Raw genomic sequence first — 22,026 nt, 5'->3', positions numbered from 1 at the left:
TTATGAAGACATACAGAATATGCAGTCACTCAGTGAAGACAAAAGATAGTGCAAACATACAATGACTTCACAAGGAGCAACAGTAAGTAAAGGGAAGGGAAGATGAAACCAGTGACACGCTGAAGACAATGATTTGTTGGACCAGTTCCAGTTGCTGTGACAACTGTACGTCTGGTTAGGGCGGCTAGGTATTTAAACCTTAGGACACACAGTCCCGGACACCCAGTCCTGAACACGCAGCTCAGGACACCCAGTCCTCACCGTATTCCCCTTGAGCTAAGGTCACACAGACCTCGCCCAATCACTCTGGTAAGTCTTCAAGGTAGACTCCCAAACCTTCACAGACTTCGTTCACCGGCAATCCACAATGTCTCTTGGATGCTCAGAATGCGACGCCTAACCGGCTGGAGGATGCACAGTCCTCAAGTGTAATAAGTCTTCAGATCACACAGACAAGAAGACTTAAGTGATGCCTAATTCTCTTTGGCTCTGGATGGTTAGGGCTTTATCCTCGCAAGGAATTCTCTCTCAAAGGCTTCGAGGTGGGTTGCTCTCAAACGACAAAAGCCGTACTCTGAATCTGAGCAGCCAACCATTTATGGTTGTACACTACAGGAATCCAGTACTTTGCCGTCTGCCATGGCGGACGGCAAAGGCAGGGACGGCTGACAGCAAAGCACTTTGCCGTCCGCCGCGGACGGCAAACAGTGACAACAAAGATAGAGTCGGCAAACAGGTCCTTTGCCATCGGCTTTTTATGGCGGACGGCAAAGAGCCCTTTGCCTACAGCGGCTGACGGCAAAGAGGGAGGACGGCAAAATGTTGCACGTCCGCCAGCGTCACTCCGTTAGGCGGCTAACGGCGGCCTTTGCCGTCCGCCAGCGGACGGCAAATTTGAGCGCCTCTTTGCCGTCCGCCAGACGACGTCAGCTATACGTCAGCGCCCGATCTTTTTTGCCGTCCGCCCACCGGACGGCAAAGGCAAAGTCTTTGCCATCAGCTTGGCTTTGCCGTCCTCCACGGTAAGCAAATTGGCCAAATGGTCCATCCCCAGGAAGCACAGGTGGGCGCCACGTGCCCCCTTTGCCGTCTGCCACTGACGACAAAGGGGTCTTTGCCGTCTGCCGCGGACGGCAAAGAGCCTGCACTGCCTCTTTTTTGTTCTATTTTTCTTATATCCAACAATTATCACAACAAATATTTCACAGCACATATATATCCATCACATAAATATCCAGCACATATATATCCAACATAATAAATATCCAGCACATATATATATCCATCCATATATACATAGTAGGTTGCACATAGTTCCATCGATCCATACATATTACAATATGCAAAGTTTCATCATAGCAAGCGAGCAGAATACAAGAAGTGCATCAAAGGAAAAAACAGGAAAAAGCAAGCAATCCATCATAGGAAGCTGGCTTCCGTGAAGTGAATGAAACCTGCAAAATGATAAATAAGAAAGTTAGAAAAAGAAGACTAGAAGAAGAATTAGACTAGAAGAAAAAGAATATAAGAAGAAGACTAGAAGAAGAAGTATATGCCATATATTAGCTAACTTAGGTGAAATGGGTAGTTTATGAGCTAACCTAGGTGAAATGGGTAGTTTATGAGCTAACCTAGGTGAAATAGGTTGTTTATGAGCTAACCTAGGTGAAATGGGTCATTTATGAGCTAACCTAGGTCAAATGGGTCGTTTATGAGCTAACCTAGGTGAAATTGATCATTTTGGAGCTAACTTAGTTGAAATGGGTCTTTTATGAGCTAACTAAGGTGAAATGCCACGTTTTTAAGCTAAGTAAGGTAAAATAGATCGTTTTTGAGCTAACTTAGGTGAAATGGGTCGTTTATGAGCTAACCTAGGTGAAATTGATCATTTTGGAGCTAACTTAGTTGAAATGGGTCTTTTATGAGCTAACTAAGATGAAATGCCACGTTTTTCAGCTAACTAAGGTAAAATGGATCGTTTTTGAGCTAACTTAGGTGAAATGGGTCGTTTATGAGCTAACCTAGGTGAAATTGATCATTTTGGAGCTAACTTAGTTGAAAATGGGTCTTTTATGAGCTAACTAAGGTGAAATGCCACGTTTTTGAGCTAACTAAGGTAAAATGGATCGTTTTTGAGCTAACTGTGACGCCCCCAATTTGACCATACACTAATCATGCACGCAAAACGTGTACGATCAGATCAGGACTCACGGGAAGATATCACAACACAACTGTACAAATAAAATAAGTCATACAAGCATCATATTACAAGCCAGGGGCCTTGAGGGCTCGAATACAAGAGCTCGATCATAGACGAGTCAGCGGAAGCAACAATATCTGAGTACAGACATAAGTTAAACAAGTTGCCATAAGATGGCTAGCACAAACTGGGATACAGATCGAAGGAGGCGCAGGCCTCCTGCCTGGGATCCTCCTAACTACTCCTGGTCGTCGTCAGCGGGCAGCACGTAGTAGTAGGCACCTCCGGTGTAGTAGGAGTCGTCGTCGAAGGTGGCGTCTGGCTCCTGGGCTCCAACATCTGGTTGCGACAACCAGGTAGAAGGGATAGGGGGGAAAGAGGGAGAAAGCAACCGTGAGTACTCATCCAAAGTACTCGCAAGCAAGGAGCTATACTACATATGTATGCTTTGGTATCAACTGGAATAAGGCTATTATATGTGGACTGAACTTGCAGAGCCGAATAGGAGGGGGGATAGCTAGTCCTTTCGAAGACTACGCTTCTGGCAGCCTCCGTCTTCAGCTGTAGAAGAGAGTAGACTGAAGTCCTCCAAGTAGCATCGCATAGCATAATCCTAACCGCTGATCCTCCCCTCGTCGCCCTGTGAGAGAGCGATCACGCGGTTGTATCTGGCACTTGGAAGGGTGTGTTTTATTAAGTATCCGGTTCTAGTTGTCATAAGGTCAAGGTACAACTCCAAGTCGTCCTGTTACCGAAGATCACGGCTATTCGAATAGATTAACTTCCCTGCAGGGGTGCACCACATACCCCAACACGCTCGATCCCATTTGGCCGGACACACTTTCCTGGGTCATGCCCGGCCTGGAAGATCAACACGTCGCAGCCCCACCTAGGCACAACAGAGAGGTCAGCACGCCGGTCTAAACCTAAGCGCACAGGGGTCTGGGCCCATCGCCCTTAGCACACCTGCACGTTGCGTAGCGCGCCGAAGCAGACCTAGCCTAGTGGCGTTCCAGTCCAATCCGGCGCGCGCTCTCAGTCGCTGACGTCACGAAGGCTTCCGCTGATACCACGACGCCGGGATACCCATAACTACTCCCGCATAGATGGTTAGTGCGTATAGACCAAATGGCCAGACTCGGATCAAATACCCAGATCTCGTTAAGCGTGTTAAGTATCCGCGAACGCCGACCAGGGCTAGGCCCACCTCTCTCCTAGGTGGTCGAAACCTGCCCTGTCGCTCCGCCTCAAAGATCCACTCACGGGTGCTCCTACGAGCTGACCCGTCTTTCATCACCACATGTATCATGTATAAAGTATATAGTATATACCCGTGATCAACTCCCGAGTGATCACGGCCCGATAGTATAGCATGGCATACGGACAAGGATGTAGGGCCACTGATGATAAACTGGCATCCTATACTAAGTATTAGGATTGCAGGTAAAGGTAACAACAGTAGTAGCAAGGACAGGCTATGCATCAGTATAGGATTAACGGGAAGCAGTAACATGCTATACTACTCTAATGCAAGCAGTATAGAGAAGAGTAGGCGATATCTGGTGATCAAAGGGGGGCTTGCCTGGTTGCTCTGGCAAGAGAGAGGGGTCGTCAACTCCGTAGTCGTACTGGGTAGCAGCGGCGTCGGTCTCGGTGTCTGGCGAGAGAAGAGGGGGGAGAAACAATAAATATTTAAGCAAACAGATGCATAGCGATGCATGACATGACAAGTATCGGTGCTAGGGGTGCCCTATCGCGGTATGAGGTGATACCGGTGAAGGGGGGAAACATCCGGGAAAGTATCCCCGGTGTTTCGCGTTTTCGGACAGATGAAACAGAGGGGGAAAGTTGCGTGTTCGCTATGCTAGGGATGCGTGGCAGAGAACGGGCTGCGTATTCAAATTCGTCTCGTCGTTCTGAGCAACTTTCATGTATAAAACTTTTTCATCCGAGTTACGGGTTAAAAGATATGATTTTTTAAAGATTTTATTAATTTCTGGAATTTAATTAATTATTTAATTTAATTCAAAATTTGGATTTATGACATCAGCATGATGTCATGCTGACGTCACCAGTCAACAGGGGTTGACTGGGTCAACCTGACATGTGGGTCCAGGGGGGACCCACCTGTCATCCTCTAATTAGGTTAATTAGGGTTTAGGTTAATCTAATTATAGTTTAATTAAACTTAACTAGTTAATTAAATTAATTAAACCGGATTAATTAACTTAATTAATTCCTTAATTAATTAATTATATATTATTATCTATTTATTTATTTTATTTATTTTACATATTATTTTTAATTCCTATTTTTTTTAACAAAACGTTCTGGGCTGGGGCCCCCATGTCAGTGGGCCAAAGGCCTTATCGGTTCGGTCTAACGGGCGTCGTGTGCAGGGGGGTGCGGGCGCAACCCGTAGCCCGATTGGGCGCCTGCACAGGCCAGTGGAGGCGCCAGCGCGGGTGGCCATGGCCACGGCGAGGCCACGGGCGGAGCGGTGCCGTGGTGAAGCGGCGGCCACCGGGAGGAGGGCGCCGGGGCCGTGGAGAGGTGCGGCCGGACCGAACGGCGACCGGCCTTGGTCAGCCACCACGGGCAGGGAAGAGGGGAGGCGGGCGTTAGCCGCGGTGACCGGGGGGGGATGACTGGGGCGGTACAGGGGGCCGCGGCGAGGGCGCGCGCGCGAGTGCGCGCGGCCAAGCAGGGGAGTGAGGGCGGCGGTTGCGGTGAGCGCACGGAGAGCGCGGGGTTGCGGGCGTTCGGGCGCGACGAGTGGGATGGCGAGGCGTGCACGGGGCGCACGCGCGCGGTGGCCGCGGCGACGAGCGCCGGGCGCGCGCGGTGGCGCGTCGAGCAGGGGAGGCCGGTGCGGGTGGCGACGGGGAGACGTGCAGAGCGGGCGCAAAGAGGAAGAGGAGGCCGTGGCCTCACCGGCGTTGCAGAGACGAGGGTCGGCGAGGCTCGGTGGAGCCTTTGGGGAGGAGGACGGGGACGACGGCAACGTAGGGGGAGGTCCGGCGACGAGGGCGGCGGGGCGCGGCTCGATCCGGCGGCTTCAGGATCGGTAACGAGGCGAGGCGCCGGCGTCGAGGAGTGGGGCGGCGCGGTCGCCGGGGAGAGGCGGCGGGGTCGGGATGAGGCCGACGGGGCGATGGGATGGGGGCGCCGAGCGCTGGGGCGCTGGGTGTGTGGCGGCGCTGGGAGGGAGGAGGGGGGTGCGGGGGAGTGGGGCGACTGGGAGGTGGTTAGGGTTTGGGGTGGGTTATGGGGGAGTGGGGGCCGGTCTGGGCCAGTGGGCTGGTCCAGTTGGGCCACGGCCCAGGGAGAGGGTTCTTTCACTTCTTTTTTTTGTTAGCTTTAGGTTTTAGCTTTTCTGTTTTGTATTTTCTCTTTTGTATTTACTTTTCTGTTTTTAAATCATTTTAAATTATCTTAGACATTTTACAAAAATGAGTTTGCTTTTATTATAATTACCTTGTAATATTCGGCACCCACCGAACATTTTTGTTCAACTTTCAAAAACTTTTATTGTTGACATTAATTTAGATTGAATTCGACGCGGTTTGATCTAACGAAAGCCTAGCAACAGTAACCGAGGGGACGTGGCACGATTAGCGTGGAATTACTGTAGCAAGATTATCCGGGCGTCACAATTCTCCTCCACTACAAGAAATCTCGTCCCGAGATTTAGGAGGTAGAAGGAAACAGTGCGGGGTATTCATCACGCAAGACGATCCTCGCGTTCCCAGGTGGCTTCGTCTTCAGAGTGATTCGACCACTGGACCTTGAGGAACTTGATCGCCTTCTGACGTGTGCGGCGTTCAGCTTGGTCGAGAATGCGGACCGGATGCTCTTTATAGGAGAGGTCCTGTTGCAATTCGAGCACTTCATGATCCACCGCTCGGATTGGATCCTTGAAGCAACGGCGGAGTTGTGACACATGGAACACATCGTGAACCTGAGAAAGGTTCGGCGGAAGCTCCAGTTGATATGCCACCTTTCCACGCCTTTCGAGAATAGTGAAGGGACCGATATAGCGAGGAGCTAGCTTGCCCTTGATCCCGAAGCGGTGAGCACCCTTCATTGGTGTAACTCGAAGATAAGCCTTTTCGCCAGGTTGATAGACCATGTCTTGGTGATGACGGTCATACTGACTTTTCTGACGTGACTGAGCAGTCTTGAGATTCTCGCGAATAATGCGAACTTGTTCTTCGGCCTGTTGGATAATATCCGGACCGAAGAGTGGACGTTCCCCAGTTTCTGACCAGTTCAGAGGGGTTCGACACTTTCGTCCATATAGCACTTCGAAGGGGGACATCTTCAGACTAGCTTGATAGCTATTATTATAAGAGAACTCGGCATATGGAAGAGATTCCTCCCATTTCTTGCCGAATGAGATTACACAAGCTCGAAGCATGTCTTCGAGAACTTGGTTGACACGTTCAACCTGTCCTTGCGACTGAGGATGAAACGCAAGTACTGAACGACAGATGAGTTCCCATAGCTTCTTGGAAACTCGCCCAAAACCTTGAAGTGAATAAGCTGCCACGGTCTGAACTGATAACCAGTGGAATACCGTGAAGTGAAACAATTCTGGCCATGTAGAGAGTAGCAAGCTGACTAGCAGTGATTGTCTCTTTGACCGCCAGAAAATGGGCAACTTTGGAAAGCCGGTCAATGACGACAAGAATAGCATCATTACCTTTCTGCGATTTGGGAAATCCAGTGACGAAGTCCATTTCAACATGGTCCCATTTCCATTCAGGAATAGAGATAGGTTGCAGAGTTCCAGCAGGCCTTTGATGCTCTGCTTTGATTCGGCGACAAACGTCACACTCAGCAACATAACGAGCAATGTCCTGCTTCATATTAGACCACCAGAATCTTTGACGAATATCCTGGTACATCTTTGTACTACCAGGATGGATGGACAGAGGCGTATCATGGGCTTCTTGCATAACCCTTTTAGTCTTATCCAGGTTTTTCTTCGAACATGGTACCACTAGGCGGCCTTTGAAATACAAGGCGCCATCGTCGGCGATAGTGAAGAATGAGGGCTTTCCTTCTGCTAGATGGCGTTTAATCTTATGGACTTCAGAGTCATAACCTTGTATAGTCTTTATACCAGCTACGAGATCTGGTACGACAGCCAGGGTATTTAGAGAACCCTTAGTAACAACAAGAAGATTCATCTTGCGGAACTCCGGGGGAGGGGGAGCGAGTGCTCCAGGAGGAACAATATGGAGGTTCAGCTTTCTAAATTCTTCGACAAGCGAGGGCTGAACTTTGAACCTGGAGGTGGTTGCAGTAAGACTTGCGGCTCAAGGCATCAGCCATTACATTAGCCTTGCCGGGGGTATAGGATATACCCACGTCAAAGTCTGCAACAGTCTCCATCCATCTTTGCTGGCGTAGGTTCAAATCTGGCTGAGTAAACAGATACTTCAGACTTTGATGGTCGGTGAAGATCTCGCAACGATTACCGAGAAGGTAATGTCGCCACTGCTTCAGTGCATGAATGACAGCAGCAAGCTCGAGGTCGTGAACCGGGTAGTTTTCTTCGTGAGGGCGCAATTGACGAGAGGCATAAGCAATCACTCTGCGCTCCTGCATTAGGACACAGCCTAATCCTTGGCGGGGAAGCGTCGCAGTAAATGACGAAGTCCTTCTTAGTATCAGGTGGTGCAAGCACGGGGCAGAAGTCAACTTGTCTTTGAGCGCCTGGAAACTTTCCTGACACTTGTCTGTCCAGTCGAACTTGACACCCTTATGCAACAGATTAGTCAGGGGCCTGGCAATCTTGGAGAAGTTCTCGACGAATCGACGGCAATAGCTGGCGAGACCGAGAAAACTTCGGACTTGCTTGACGTTCTTCGGAGGAGTCCAATCGAGAATAGCCTGAACTCGTTCAGGGTTGACGGCAATACCATCCTTGGAGATGACATGCCCAAGATAGGTTACTTCGGGGAGCCAGAATTCACACTTGGAATACTTAGCATACAGTTGATGTTCTCGAAGCTTCTCTAGCACAAGACGCAGATGTCCAGCATGTTCTTCCTCGTTCTTGGAAAATACAAGGATATCGTCCAGATAAACCACGACGAACTTGTCGAGGTAATCCATGAATATATAATTCATCAGACGAGAGAAGGTGGCGGGAGCATTCGTTAAGCCGAATGACATGACGGTGTACTCATAGACCATACCGAGTCACGAAGGCGGTTTTTGGGATGTCCTCTTCACGAACACGGATCTGGTGGTAACCCAACCTCAAGTCGAGTTTGGAGAACACTGATGAGCCAGCCAGTTGATCATAAAGATCATTGATTCGAGGAAGAGGATATTTATTCTGAATGGTAGCTTGGTTTATAGGACGGTAGTCTTGGACTAATCGGTTTGTCCCATCCTTCTTCTTAACAAAGAGAGAAGGTGCTCCCCAAGGAGAGCAACTTGGGCGAATGAAACCTTTGACAAGAGATTTGTCGATTTCCTCCTTAAGCTCAATGAGTTCATGCGGCGGCATCTTGTAGGGTCGTTTAGCTATAGGGGTAGTGCCGGGTTTCAAGTCGATGATGAATTCGACAGCTCTAGCAGGAGGAATCCCTGGAAGTTCTTCTGGGAAGACGTCCTGGAATTCCCGAACGACGGGAATGTTTTCAATGCCCTCGAGTGGTGCAGCGTTCAACGCGTTCAAGGCATAAAGTCGTGCCTCGGCGTTCTGAACTAGATGAGCTTGGTAAGCTATTATTTCGTCAGAAGGGTGTAGCAGATGGACGACCTTAGTGGCGCAAACTATAGAAGCAGTATGCACTTTCAACCAATCCATTCCCAGAATGAGGTCGATGCTACAAGACTTTAGTACGATGGGGGAGGCAAGGAATTCCAGTCCTTCAATTTCAACGGGAACGTTGTGACTAACCATAGAGGTTTGACACTGGCCCGCAGGGGTGTGTACCACAATCGCAGTGTTTATCTCTTCGTATTTGATGCCATGCATGAATGCAAACTCAGCTGATATGAAAGAATGTGATGCTCCTATATCAAATAAAACAGATGCTGGTACTGAATTTACGAGGAGTGTACCCATCACGGTAGCAGGCTGGTCTAGAACTTCATTGAGATCAACATGGTTGGCATGAACACGACCATAAGACTTGGCACTGTTGTTGCGAGGCTGGTTGCTTCCACGGCCAGTTGCTGGAAGGGCCAGTTGATTCTGTTTCTGGTTGCATTCCCTAGCACGGTGCCCTGGTTGTCCACACCTGAAGCACAAACCATTCTCGGGAGTAGGAACAGGAGCTTGGGGTGGTGGAGCTGGAAGCCTTGGCTGCCTAGTTGGAGCCGTAGGCAGACGAGGTGCAGCATAGGACTGCCTTGGGGCAGGTGCACTTGGCTGGTACATGCTGTTGGGAATCCATATCTTGCGCTTCTGCGAGGACGGGCCCGAAGATGAGCCCGTGTCACGGCTGCGCTTGTGAGAGCTCTGGTATTCCTGCAGACCAGTTTCGACATTGATGGCTTTGTTCACCAGAGTGGCGAAATCAGCAAAGTCATGCACTAGAAGTGCGAGCTTGATGTCAGCTTGAAGGCCATCCCGGAACTTCTCCTGTCTGCGTGCATCAGTTGCAATGTCCTCTTCAGCATAGCGGGACAAGTCCAGAAACTCCCGCTGATAAGCTTCCACAGTTCTGTTGCCTTGGGTGAGGTTGCGGAACTCACGCTTCTTCTGGTCCATAACTCCCTGAGGAATGAAGCGAGCACGGAAGGCAGCTTGGAAGTCTGGCCAGGTGATGATTGTTCCAGCTGGCAGAGTACGCCTGTGGCTGTCCCACCATTGAGCTGCGGGTCCCTTTAGGAAGAAGGAAGCAAAAGTGACATAGCTGGCAGGGGCTACATCAGAAGACTCCATCTCATAGGTGATGTCACGGAGCCAGTCATCAGCATCCAGAGGCTGAGTTGAGCTGCGGTACACAGTTGGGTTCAGGCGCATGAAATCCTGCAGAGTCACTGGGGTTGGCTGCTGGTTCATATTGGGGCGAGGAAACTGAGCCATCATATTCTCCATGAACTGGCGATTCATCTCAAGCTGTTGGATCATACCAGCCATGTACTCAGGCGGTGGTGGGGCGTTGCCACCACGACCACGACCACCTGGTCTAACCATCCTGCTAATATTTAACAGGGGTAGTTCAGCATTGAGGAATTGCAAAAACAAGAATCATTCATGATGAAACATGCACAATGAACGTAGCACGATAGATACTACATAGTAGTCGGCATATCTTACAAAAGAGATCAGCATAGAGTTCGTTACACAGAGTTTGGTACATAGGCTAAGACATCATAGGCGGCACACAGGCTCGCGGCGAATGCATCTAACACTAATAAGCAAGTCTACGTCAGTCCCATGCGGTACTGCGGAGGTAGGAGTAGCCCGACAGCTGGTAGTGACGCGAAGGGAAGACCTCCACGCGAGTAGCCTGGGGTCCGCGGATACTCTGGTGCGGAACCCGATGCGCAGGTGGCAGGAGAGGGCCCAATGCAGGAGAGTAGCCTCCCACATCTGGCCAGCCGACGCCCTGGGGCATCACGGTCCGGGCAGGGTAGATCGCAGAACGCGACAGATCACCAGAGTGGACAGAGGGGTGTAACAGCGTCAGAGCACGATACAGGTGCTGACGGGTGGTGTACAACTCGTGGCGAAGAGCTCGGTTAGCTCTATCCATCCCATCAGCATGCAGAACCAGGTTCTGATGGTAGAAGGGCTCTCGGGTGACAGTGGAGTAGGCAGCAGTGTAGTATCCCTCCGCGCCAACATCGGACACGATAGCAATGTGCCTGAAGGGGGAGGTGTCCAACTCCTGATACTCTCCTCGAAGACGTGTCAGGGCAGCATAAGCAGCATCATGGACCGCCATGTCGATGGTCACTCCAACACCATGAGCAGTGTGCAGCACGGTAGTGGAGTCATACTCCCGAGAGTAGAGGTGGACGATGGCACGGTACTGCTCCTGGTTGAAGTCCTGATACTCCTCATAGACGATGTACTCAGGGTGCCAGCGATAACCCAGATAGGTCATCATCTCAACCAACACAGCAGGTGATCCTGAGGCACCAATGGCCGTCGTGTGGCGCACGACCTGCCTCGTGGGTTCCATCTGAAAACACAGATGTTTTCACAGGAGTCAAATGACAATGTGGATAATGTTCAAATACAATTCTAAAGAATAACTAGGGCTTATCCAACTTTGGGGTGAATGTCGTAACGGGATCCTAGTGTCAGAGTTAGTAAATTCGTTTAACCCGAGTAGAAGAGAGTTCAGAGTCCCAGAGTAAAGGTCGAGGAGTAAAAGATCCTAGTACCACCCGATGGCGATGTGGGCCCGTAAGGCACACAGCCAAGTTATTAAAAGTTTTTGCAATGTCTAGACTCGACTTCGGCCAAGGAGTGTGGAAGGGGGGTTCCTACAGGCAGTCGGGCTCTAATACCAACTTGTGACGCCCCCGATTGACCGTACACTAATCATGCACGCAAACGTGTACGATCAAGATCAGGGATCACGGGAAGATATCACAACACAACTCTACAAATAAAAAAAAATCATACAAGCATCATATTACAAGCCAGGGGCCTCGAGGGCTCGAATACAAGAGCTCGATCATAGACGAGTCAGCGGAAGCAACAATATCTGAGTACAGACATAAGTTAAACAAGTTTGCCTTAAGAAGGCTAGCACAAACTGGGATACAGATCGAAAGAGGCGCAGGCCTCCTGCCTGGGATCCTCCTAAGCTACTCCTGGTCGTCGTCAGCGGGCATCACGTAGTAGTAGGCACCTCCGGTGTAGTAGGAGTCGTCGTCGACGGTGGCGTCTGGCTCCTGGGCTCCAACATCTGGTTGCGACAACCAGGTAAAAAGGGAATAGAGGGGAAAAGAAGGGGAGAAAGCAACCGTGAGTACTCATCCAAAGTACTCGCAAGCAAAAGCTACACTACATATGCATAGGTATCAAATGGAATAAGGGTATCATATGTGGACTGAACTGCAGAAAGCCGGAATAAGAGGGGGATAGCTAGTCCTTTCGAAGACTACGTTTCTGGCAGCCTCCGTCTTGCAGCATGTAGAAGAGAGTAGACTGAAGTCCTCCAAGTAACATCGCATAGCATAACCCTAACCGCTGATCCTACCCTCGTCGCCCTGTGAGAGAGCGATCACCGGTTGTATCTGGCACTTGGAAGGGTGTGTTTTATTAAGTATCCGGTTCTAGTTGTCATAAGGTCAAGGTACAACTCCAAATCGTCCTGTTACCGAAGATCACGACTATTCGAATAGATTAACTTCCCTGCAGGGGTGCACCACATACCCCAACACGCTCGATCCCATTTGGCCGGACACACTTTCCTGGGTCATGCCCGGCCTCGGAAGATCAACACGTCGCAGCCCCACCTAGGCACAACAGAGAGGTCAGCACGCCGGTCTAAACCTAAGCGCACAGGGGTCTGGGCCCATCGCCCTTAGCACACCTGCACGTTGCGAACGCGGCCGAAAGCAGACCTAGCCTAGTGGCCTTCCAGTCCAATCCGGCGCGCGCCACTCAGTCGCTGACGTCACGAAGGCTTCGGCTGATACCACGACGCCGGGATACCCATAACTACTCCCGCGTAGATGGTTAGTGCGTATAGACCAAATGGCCAGACTCAGATCAAATACCCAGATCTCGTTAAGCGTGTTAAGTATCCGCGAACGCCGACCAGGGCCAGGCCCACCTCTCTCCTAGGTGGTCAGAACCTGCCCTGCCGCTCCGCCTCAAAACTCCACTCGCGGGTGCTCCTCAAGCCGACCCGTCTTTAGTCACCACATGTATCATGTATAAAGTATATAGTATATACCCGTGATCAACTCCCGAGTGATCACGGCCCGATAGTATAGCAAGGCAGACGGACAAGAATGTAGGGCCACAGATGGAAATACTAGCATCCTATACTAAGCATTAGGATTGCAGGTAAAGGTAACAACAGTAGTAGCAAGGACAAGCTATGCATCAGTATAGGATTAACGGGAAGCAGTAACATGCTACACTACTCTAATGCAAGCAGTATAGAGAAGAGTAGGCGATATCTGGTGATCAAAGGGGGGGCTTGCCTGGTTGCTCTGGCAAGAGAGAGGGATCGTCAAGTCCGTAGTCGTACTGGGTAGCAGCGGCGTCGGTCCCGGTGTCTAGCGAAAGAAGAGGGGGGAGAAACAATAAATATTTAAGCAAACAGATGCATAGCGATGCATGACATGACAAGTATCGGTGCTAGGGATGCCCTATCGCGGTATGAGGTGGTACCGGTGAAGGGGGGGAAAACATCCGGGAAAGTATCCCCGGTGTTTCGCGTTTTCGGACAGATGAAACAGAGGGGGAAAGTTGCGTGTTCGCTATGCTAGGGATGCGTGGCGAATAAACGGGCTGCGTATTCAAATTCGTCTCGTCGTTCTGAGCAACTTTCATGTATAAAACTTTTTCATCCGAGTTACGGGTTAAAAGATATGATTTTTTAAAGATTTTATTAATTTCTGGAATTTAATTAATTATTTAATTTAATTCAAAATTTGGATTTATGACATCAGCATGATGTCATGCTGACGTCACCAGTCAACAGGGGTTGACTGGGTCAACCTGACATGTGGGTCCAGGGGGGACCCACCTGTCATCCTCTAATTAGGTTAATTAGGGTTTAGGTTAATCTAATTATAGTTTAATTAAACTTAACTAGTTAATTAAATTAATTAAACCGGATTAATTAACTTAATTAATTCCTTAATTAATTAATTATATTATTATTATCTATTTATTTATTTTTATTTATTTTACATATTATTTTTAATTCCTGTATTTTTTTTAACAAAACGTTCTGGGCTGGGGCCCCCATGTCAGTGGGCCAAAGGCCTTATTGGTTTGGTCTAACGGGCGTCGTGTGCAGGGGGGTGCGGGCGCAACCCGTAGCCCGATTGGGCGCCTGCACAGGCCAGTGGAGGCGCCAGGCGCGGGTGGCCATGGCCACGGCGAGGCCACGGGCGGAGCGGTGCCGTGGTGAAGCGGCGGCCACCGGAGGAGGGCGCCGGGGCCGTGGAGAGGTGCGGCCGGACCGAACGGCGACCGGCCTTGGTCAGCCACCACGGGAAGGGAAGAGGGGAGGCGGGCGTTAGCCGCGGTGACCGGGGGGGGGATGACTGGGGCGGTACAGGGGGCCGCGGCGAGGGCGCGCGCGCGAGTGCGCGCGGCCAAGCAGGGGTGTGAGGGCGGCGGTTGCGGTGAGCGCACGGAGAGCGTGGGGTTGCGGGCGTTCGGGCGCGACGAGTGGGATGGCGAGGCGTGCACGGGGCGCACGCGCGCGGTGGCCGCGGCGACGAGCGCCGGGCGCGCGCGGTGGCGCGTCGAGCAGGGGAGGCCGGTGCGGGTGGCGACGGGGAGACGTGCAGAGCGAGCGCAAAGAGGAAGAGGAGGCCGTGGCCTCACCGGCGTTGCAGAGACAAGGGTCGGCGAGGCTCGATGGAGCCTTTGGGGAGGAGGACGGAGACGACGACAACGTAGAGGGGGAGGTCCGGCGCGGAGGAGGCCGGGGTGGATCCCCTCGATCCCGATCAAGAGGAGGTAGAGGGGGACCGGCGAGGAGGGCGGCGAGGTTGTTCCGACGAGGGGCGGGGCTCTTGGCGTGGAATCCGGGCGGCGGCGGCGAATGCCCCCGATCCGATCTGGATCGGGGAAGGGGCAGGGGGGAGTGGAGCGAGTGGGGGGGGAGTGGGGCGACTGGGGGCGACGGGGTGGGGTTAGGGTTTCGGGGGTGTGGGGTTATGGGGGAGTGGGGGCCGGTCTGGGCCAGTGGGCTGGTCCAGTTGGGCCACGGCCCAGGGAGAGGGTTCTTTCACTTCTTTTTTTTGTTAGCTTTAGGTTTTAGCTTTTCTGTTTTGTATTTTCTCTTTTGTATTTACTTTTCTGTTTTTAAATCATTTTAAATTATCTAGACATTTTACAAAAATGAGTTTGCTTTATTATAATTACCCTTGTAATATTCGGCACCCACCGAACATTTTTGTTCAACTTTCAAAAACTTTTATTGTTGACATTAATTTAGATTTGAATTCGACGCGGTTTGATCTAACGAAAGCCTAGCAACAGTAACCGAGGTGACGTGGCACGATTAGCGTGGAATTACTGTAGCAAGATTATCCGGGCGTTACAAATCTCCTCCACTACAAGAAATCTCGTCCCGAGATTTAGGAGGTAGAAGGAAACAGTGCAGGGTATTCATCGCGAAGACGATCCTCGCGTTCCCAGGTGGCTTCGTCTTCAGAGTGACTCGACCACTGGACCTTGAGGAACTTGATTGCCTTCTGACGGGTGCGGCGTTCAGTTTGGTCGAGAATGCGGACCGGATGCTCTTTATAGGAGAGGTCCTGTTGCAATTCGAGCACTTCATGATCCACCGCTCGGATTGGATCCTTGAAGCAACGGCGGAGTTGTGACACATGGAACACATCGTGAACCTGAGAAAGGTTCGGCGGAAGCTCCAGTTGATATGCCACTTTTCCACGCCTTTCGAGAATAGTGAAGGGACCGATATAGCGAGGAGCTAGCTTGCCCTTGATCCTGAAGCGGTGAGCACCCTTCATTGGTGTAACTCGAAGATAAGCCTTTTCGCCAGGTTGATAGACCATGTCTTGGTGATGACGGTCATACTGACTTTTCTGACGTGACTGAGCAGTCTTGAGATTCTCGCGAATAATGCGAACTTGTTCTTCGGCCTGTTGGATAATATCAGGACCGAAGAGTGGACGTTCCCCAGTTTCTGACCAGTTCAGGGGGGTTCGACACTTTCGTCCATATAGCACTTCGAAGGGGGACATCTTCAGACTAGCTTGATAGCTATTATTATAAGAGAACTCGGCATATGGAAGAGATTCCTCCCATTTCTTGCCGAATGAGATTACACAAGCTCGAAGCATGTCTTCGAGAACTTGGTTGACACGTTCAACCTGTCCTTGCGACTGAGGATGAAACGCAGTACTGAACGACAGATGAGTTCCCATAGCTTCTTGGAAACTCGCCCAAAACCTTGAAGTGAATAAGCTGCCACGGTCTGAACTGATAACCAGTGGAATACCGTGAAGTGAAACAATTCTGGCCATGTAGAGAGTAGCAAGCTGACTAGCAGTGATTGTCTCTTTGACCGCCAGAAAATGGGCAACTTTGGAAAGCCGGTCAATGACGACAAGAATAGCATCATTACCTTTCTGCGATTTGGGAAATCCAGTGACGAAGTCCATTTCAACATGGTCCCATTTCCATTCAGGAATAGAGATAGGTTGCAGAGTTCCGGCAGGCCTTTGATGCTCTGCTTTGATTCGGCGACAAACGTCACACTCAGCAACATAACGAGCAATGTCCTGCTTCATATTAGACCACCAGAATCTTTGACGAATATCCTGGTACATCTTTGTACTACCAGGATGGATGGACAGAGGCGTATCATGGGCTTCTTGCATAACCCTTTTAGTCTTATCCAGGTTTTTCTTCGAACATGGTACCACTAGGCGGCCTTTGAAATACAAGGCGCCATCGTCGGCGATAGAGAAGAATGAGGGCTTTCCTTCTGCTAGATGGCGTTTAATCTTATGGACTTCAGAGTCGTAACCTTGTATAGTCTTTATACCAGCTACGAGATCTGGTACGACAGCCAGGGTATTTAGAGAAACCTTAGTAACAACAAGAAGATTCATCTTGCGGAACTCCGGGGGAGGGGGAGCGAGTGCTCCAGGAGGAACAATATGGAGGTTCAGCTTTCTAAATTCTTCGACAAGCGAGGGCTGAACTTTATGAACCTGGACGTGGTTGCAGTAGGACTTGCGGCTCAAGGCATCGGCCATTACATTAGCCTTGCCGGGGGTATAAGATATACCCACGTCAAAGTCTGCAACAATCTCCATCCATCTTTGCTGGCGTAGGTTCAAATCTGGCTGAGTAAATAGATACTTCAGACTTTGATGGTCGGTGAAGATCTCGCAACGATTACCAAGAAGGTAATGTCGCCACTGCTTCAGTGCATGAATGACAGCAGCAAGCTCGAGGTCGTGAACCGGGTAGTTTTCTTCGTGAGGGCGCAATTGACGAGAGGCATAAGCAATCACTCTGCGCTCTTGCATTAGGACACAGCCTAATCCTTGGCGGGAAGCGTCGCAGTAAATGACGAAGTCCTTCTTAGTATCAGGTGGTGCAAGCACGGGGGCAGAAGTCAACTTGTCTTTGAGCGCCTGGAAACTTTCCTGACACTTGTCTGTCCAGTCGAACTTGACACCCTTATGCAACAGATTAGTCAGGGGCCTGGCAATCTTGGAGAAGTTCTCGACGAATCGACGGCAATAGCTGGCGAGACCAAGAAAACTTCGGACTTGCTTGACGTTCTTCGGAGGAGTCCAATCGAGAATAGCCTGAACTCGTTCAGGGTTGACGGCAATACCATCCTTGGAGATGACATGCCCAAGATAGGTTACTTCGGGGAGCCAGAATTCACACTTGGAATACTTAGCATACAGTTGATGTTTCTCGAAGCTTCTCTAGCACAAGACGCAGATGTCCAGCATGTTCTTCCTCGTTCTTGGAAAATACAAGGATATCGTCCAGATAAACCACGACGAACTTGTCGAGGTAATCCATGAATATATAATTCATCAGACGAGAGAAGGGTGGCGGAGCATTCGTTAAGCCAGATGACATGACGGTGTACTCGTATGACCCATACCGAGTCACGAAGGCGGTTTTGGGATGTCCTCTTCACGAACACGGATCTGGTGGTAACCCAACCTCAAGTCGAGTTTGGAGAACACTGATGAGCCAGCCAGTTGATCATAAAGATCATTGATTCGAGGAAGAGGATATTTATTCTGAATGGTAGCTTGGTTTATAGGACGGTAGTCTTGGACTAATCGGTTTGTCCCATCCTTCTTCTTAACAAAGAGAGAAGGTGCTCCCCAAGGAGAGCAACTTGGGCGAATGAAACCTTTGACAAGAGATTTGTCGATTTCCTCCTTAAGCTCAATGAGTTCATGCGGCGGCATCTTGTAGGGTCGTTTAGCTATAGGGGTAGTGCCGGGTTTCAAGTCGATGATGAATTCGACAGCTCTAGCAGGAGGAATCCCTGGAAGTTCTTCTGGGAAGACGTCTTGGAATTCACGAACGACGGGAATGTTTTCAATGCCCTCGAGTGGTGCAGCGTTCAACGCGTTCAAGGCATAAAGTCGTGCCTCGGCGTTCTGAACTAGATGAGCTTGGTAAGCTATTATTTCGTCAGAAGGGTGTAGCAGATGGACGACCTTAGTGGCGCAAACTATAGAAGCAGTATGCACTTTCAACCAATCCATTCCAGAATGAGGTCGATGCTACAAGACTTTAGTACGATGGGGGAGCAAGGAATTCAGTCCTTCAATTTCAACGGGAACGTTGTGACTAACCATAGAGTGACACTGGCCCGCAGGGTGTGTACCACAATCGCAGTGGTTTATCTCTTCGTATTTAATGCCATGCAATGATGCAAACTCAGCTGATATGAAGAATGTGATGCTCCTGTATCCAAATAAAACAGATTGCTGGTACTGAATTTACGAGGAGTGTACCCATCCAGTAGCAGGCTGGTCTAAACTTCATTGAGATCAACGTGGTTGGCATTGAACACGACATAAGACTTGGCAATTGTTGTTGCGAGGCTGGTTGCTTCCACGGCCAGTTGCTGGAAGGGCCAGTTGCTTCTGGTTCTGGTTGCATTCCCTAGCACGGTGCCCTGGTTGCCCACACCTGAAGCACAACCCATTATTGGGCGTGGGAACAGGAGCTTGTGGTGGTGGAGCTGGAAGTCCCGGTTGCCTAGTTGGAGGAGCAAGCAGACCAGGTGCAGCATAGGTCTGCCTTGGGGTGGGTGCATTCGGCTGGTACATGCTGTTGGCAATCCATATCTTGCGCTTCTGCGAGGACGGGCCCGAAGAAGAGCCCGTGTCACGGTTGCGCCTGTGAGAGCCCTGGTATTCCTGCAGACCAGTTTCAACATTGATGGCCTTGTTCATCAGGGTGGCGAAATCAGCAAAGTCATGCACTAGAAGTGCGAGCTTGATGTCAGCTTGAAGGCGATCACGGAACTTCTCATGTCTGCGTGCATCAGTTGCAATGTCTTCTTCAGCATAGCGGGACAATTCAAGAAACTCCCGTTGATAAGCTTCAACAGTTTTGTTGCCTTGGGTGAGGTTGCGGAACTCACGCTTCTTCCGGTCCATACTCCCTGAGGAATGAAGCGAGCACGGAAGGCAGCTTGGAAGTCTGGCCAGGTGATGATTGTTCCAGCTGGCAGAGTACGCCTGTGGCTGTCCCACCATTGAGCTGCGGGTCCTTTCAGGAAGAAGGAAGCAAAGGTGACATAGCTGGCAGGGGCTACATCAGCAGACTCCATGTCATAGGTGATGTCACGGAGCCAGTCATCAGCATCCAGAGGCTGAGTTGAGCTGCGGTACACGGTTGGGTTGAGGCGCATGAAATCCTGCAGAGTCACCTGGGTTGGCTGCTGGTTCATATTGGGGCGAGGAAACTGAGCCATAATATTTTCCATAAACTGATGATTCAGCTCAAACTGTTGCATCATCCCAGCCATGTACTCAGGCGGTGGTGGGGCGTTGCCACCACGACCACGACCACCTGGTCTAACCATCCTGCTAATATTTAACAGGGGTAGTTCAGCATTGAGGAATTTGTAAAAGACAAGAATCATTCATGATGGAACATGCACAACGAAAGCAGCATGATAGATACTACATAGTAGTCGGCATATCTTACAATGAAGATCATGCATAGAGTTCGTTACCCAGAGTTCGGTACATAGGCTAAGACATCATAGGCGGCACACAGGCTCGCAGCGAATGCATCTAACACTAACAAGCAAGTCTACATCAGTCCCACGCGGTACTGCGGAGGTAGGTGTAGCCCGATAGCTGGTAGTGACGCGAAGGGAAGACCTCCACGCGAGTAGCCTGGGGTCCGCGGATACTCTAGTGCGAAACCCGATGCGCAGGTGGCAAGAGAGGACCACGTGCAGGAGAGTAGCCTCCCACATCTGGCCAGCCGACGCCCTGGGGCATCACGGTCCTGGCAGGGTAGATCGCAGAACGCGACAGATCACCAGAGCGGACAGAGGGGTGCAACAGCGTCAGAGCACGATACAGGTGCTGACGGGTGGTGTACAACTCGTGGCGAAGAGCTCGGTTAGCTCTATCCAGCCCATCAGCATGCAGAACCAGGTTCTGATGGTAGAAGGGCTCTCGGGTGACAGTGGAGTAGGCCGCCGTATAGTAACCCTCCGCAGCAACATCGGATGCGATAGCAATGTGCCTGAAGGGGGAGGGGTCCAACTCCTAGTACTCTCCACGAAGACGTGTCAGAGCAGCATAAGCAGCATCGTGGACCGCCATATCGATAGTCACTCCAACACCATGAGCAGTGTGCAGCACGGTAGTGGAGTCATACTCCCGAGAGTAGAGGTGGACGATGGCACGGTACTGCTCCTGGTTGAAGTCCTGATACTCCTCATAGACGGTGTACTCAGGGTGCCAGCGATAACCCAGATAGGTCATCATCTCAACCAACACAGCAGGTGATCCTGAGGCACCAATGGCCGTCGTGTGGCGCACGACCTGCCTCGTGGGTTCCATCTGAAAACACAGATGTTTTCACTGGAGTCAAATGACAATGTGGATAATGTTCAAATACTACTCTAAAGAATAACTAGGGCTTATCTAACTTTGGGGTGAATGTCGTAACGGGATCCTAGTGTCAGAGTTAGTAAATTCGTTTAACCCGAGTAGAAGAGAGTTCAGAGTCCCAGAGTAAAGGTCGAGGAGTAAAAGATCCTAGTATCACCCGATGGCGACGTTGGTCCGTAAGGCACACAGCCAAGTTAGTAAAAGTTTTTGCAATGTCCAGACTCGACTTCGGCCAAGGAGTGTTGAAGGGGGATTCCTACAGGCAGTCGGCTCTGATACCAACTTGTGACGCCCCCGATTTGACCGTACACTAATCATACACGCAAACGTGTACGATCAAGATCAGGGACTCACGGAAAGATATCACAACACAACTCTACAAATAAAATAAGTCATACAAGCATCATATTACAAGCCAGGGGCCTCGAGGGCTCGAATACAAGAGCTCGATCATAGACGAGTCAGCGGAAGCAACAATATCTGAGTACAGACATAAGTTAAACAAGGTTGCCTTAAGAAGGCTAGCACAAACTGGGATACGGATCGAAAGAGGCGCAGGCCTCCTGCCTGGGATCCTCCTAACTACTCCTGGTCGTCGTCAGCGGGCATCACGTAGTAGTAGGCACCTCCGGTGTAGTAGGAGTTGTCGTCGACGGTGGCGTCTGGCTCCTGGGCTCCAACATCTGGTTGCGACAACCAGGTAAAAGGGATAGGGGAAAAGAGGGAGAAAGCAACCGTGAGTACTCATCCAAAGTACTCGCAAGCAAGGAGCTATACTACATATGTATGCAATGGTATCAAATGGAATAAGGGTATCATATGTGGACTGAACTGCAGAAAGCCGGAATAATGGGGGAATAGCTAGTCCTTTCGAAGACTACGCTTCTGCAGCCTCCGTCTTGCAGCATGTAGAAGAAGGTAGACTGAAGTCCTCCAAGTAGCATCGCATAGCATAACCCTAACCGATGATCCTCCCCTCGTCGCCCTGTGAGAGAGCGACCACCGGTTGTATCTGGCACTTGGAAGGGTGTGTTTTATTAAGT

Source organism: Triticum urartu, chromosome 1, assembly GCF_003073215.2.
Source record: "Triticum urartu cultivar G1812 chromosome 1, Tu2.1, whole genome shotgun sequence".
Classification (NCBI taxonomy): Eukaryota; Viridiplantae; Streptophyta; class Magnoliopsida; order Poales; family Poaceae; genus Triticum; species Triticum urartu.
Note: the sequence above shows the minus strand (reverse complement) of the source record.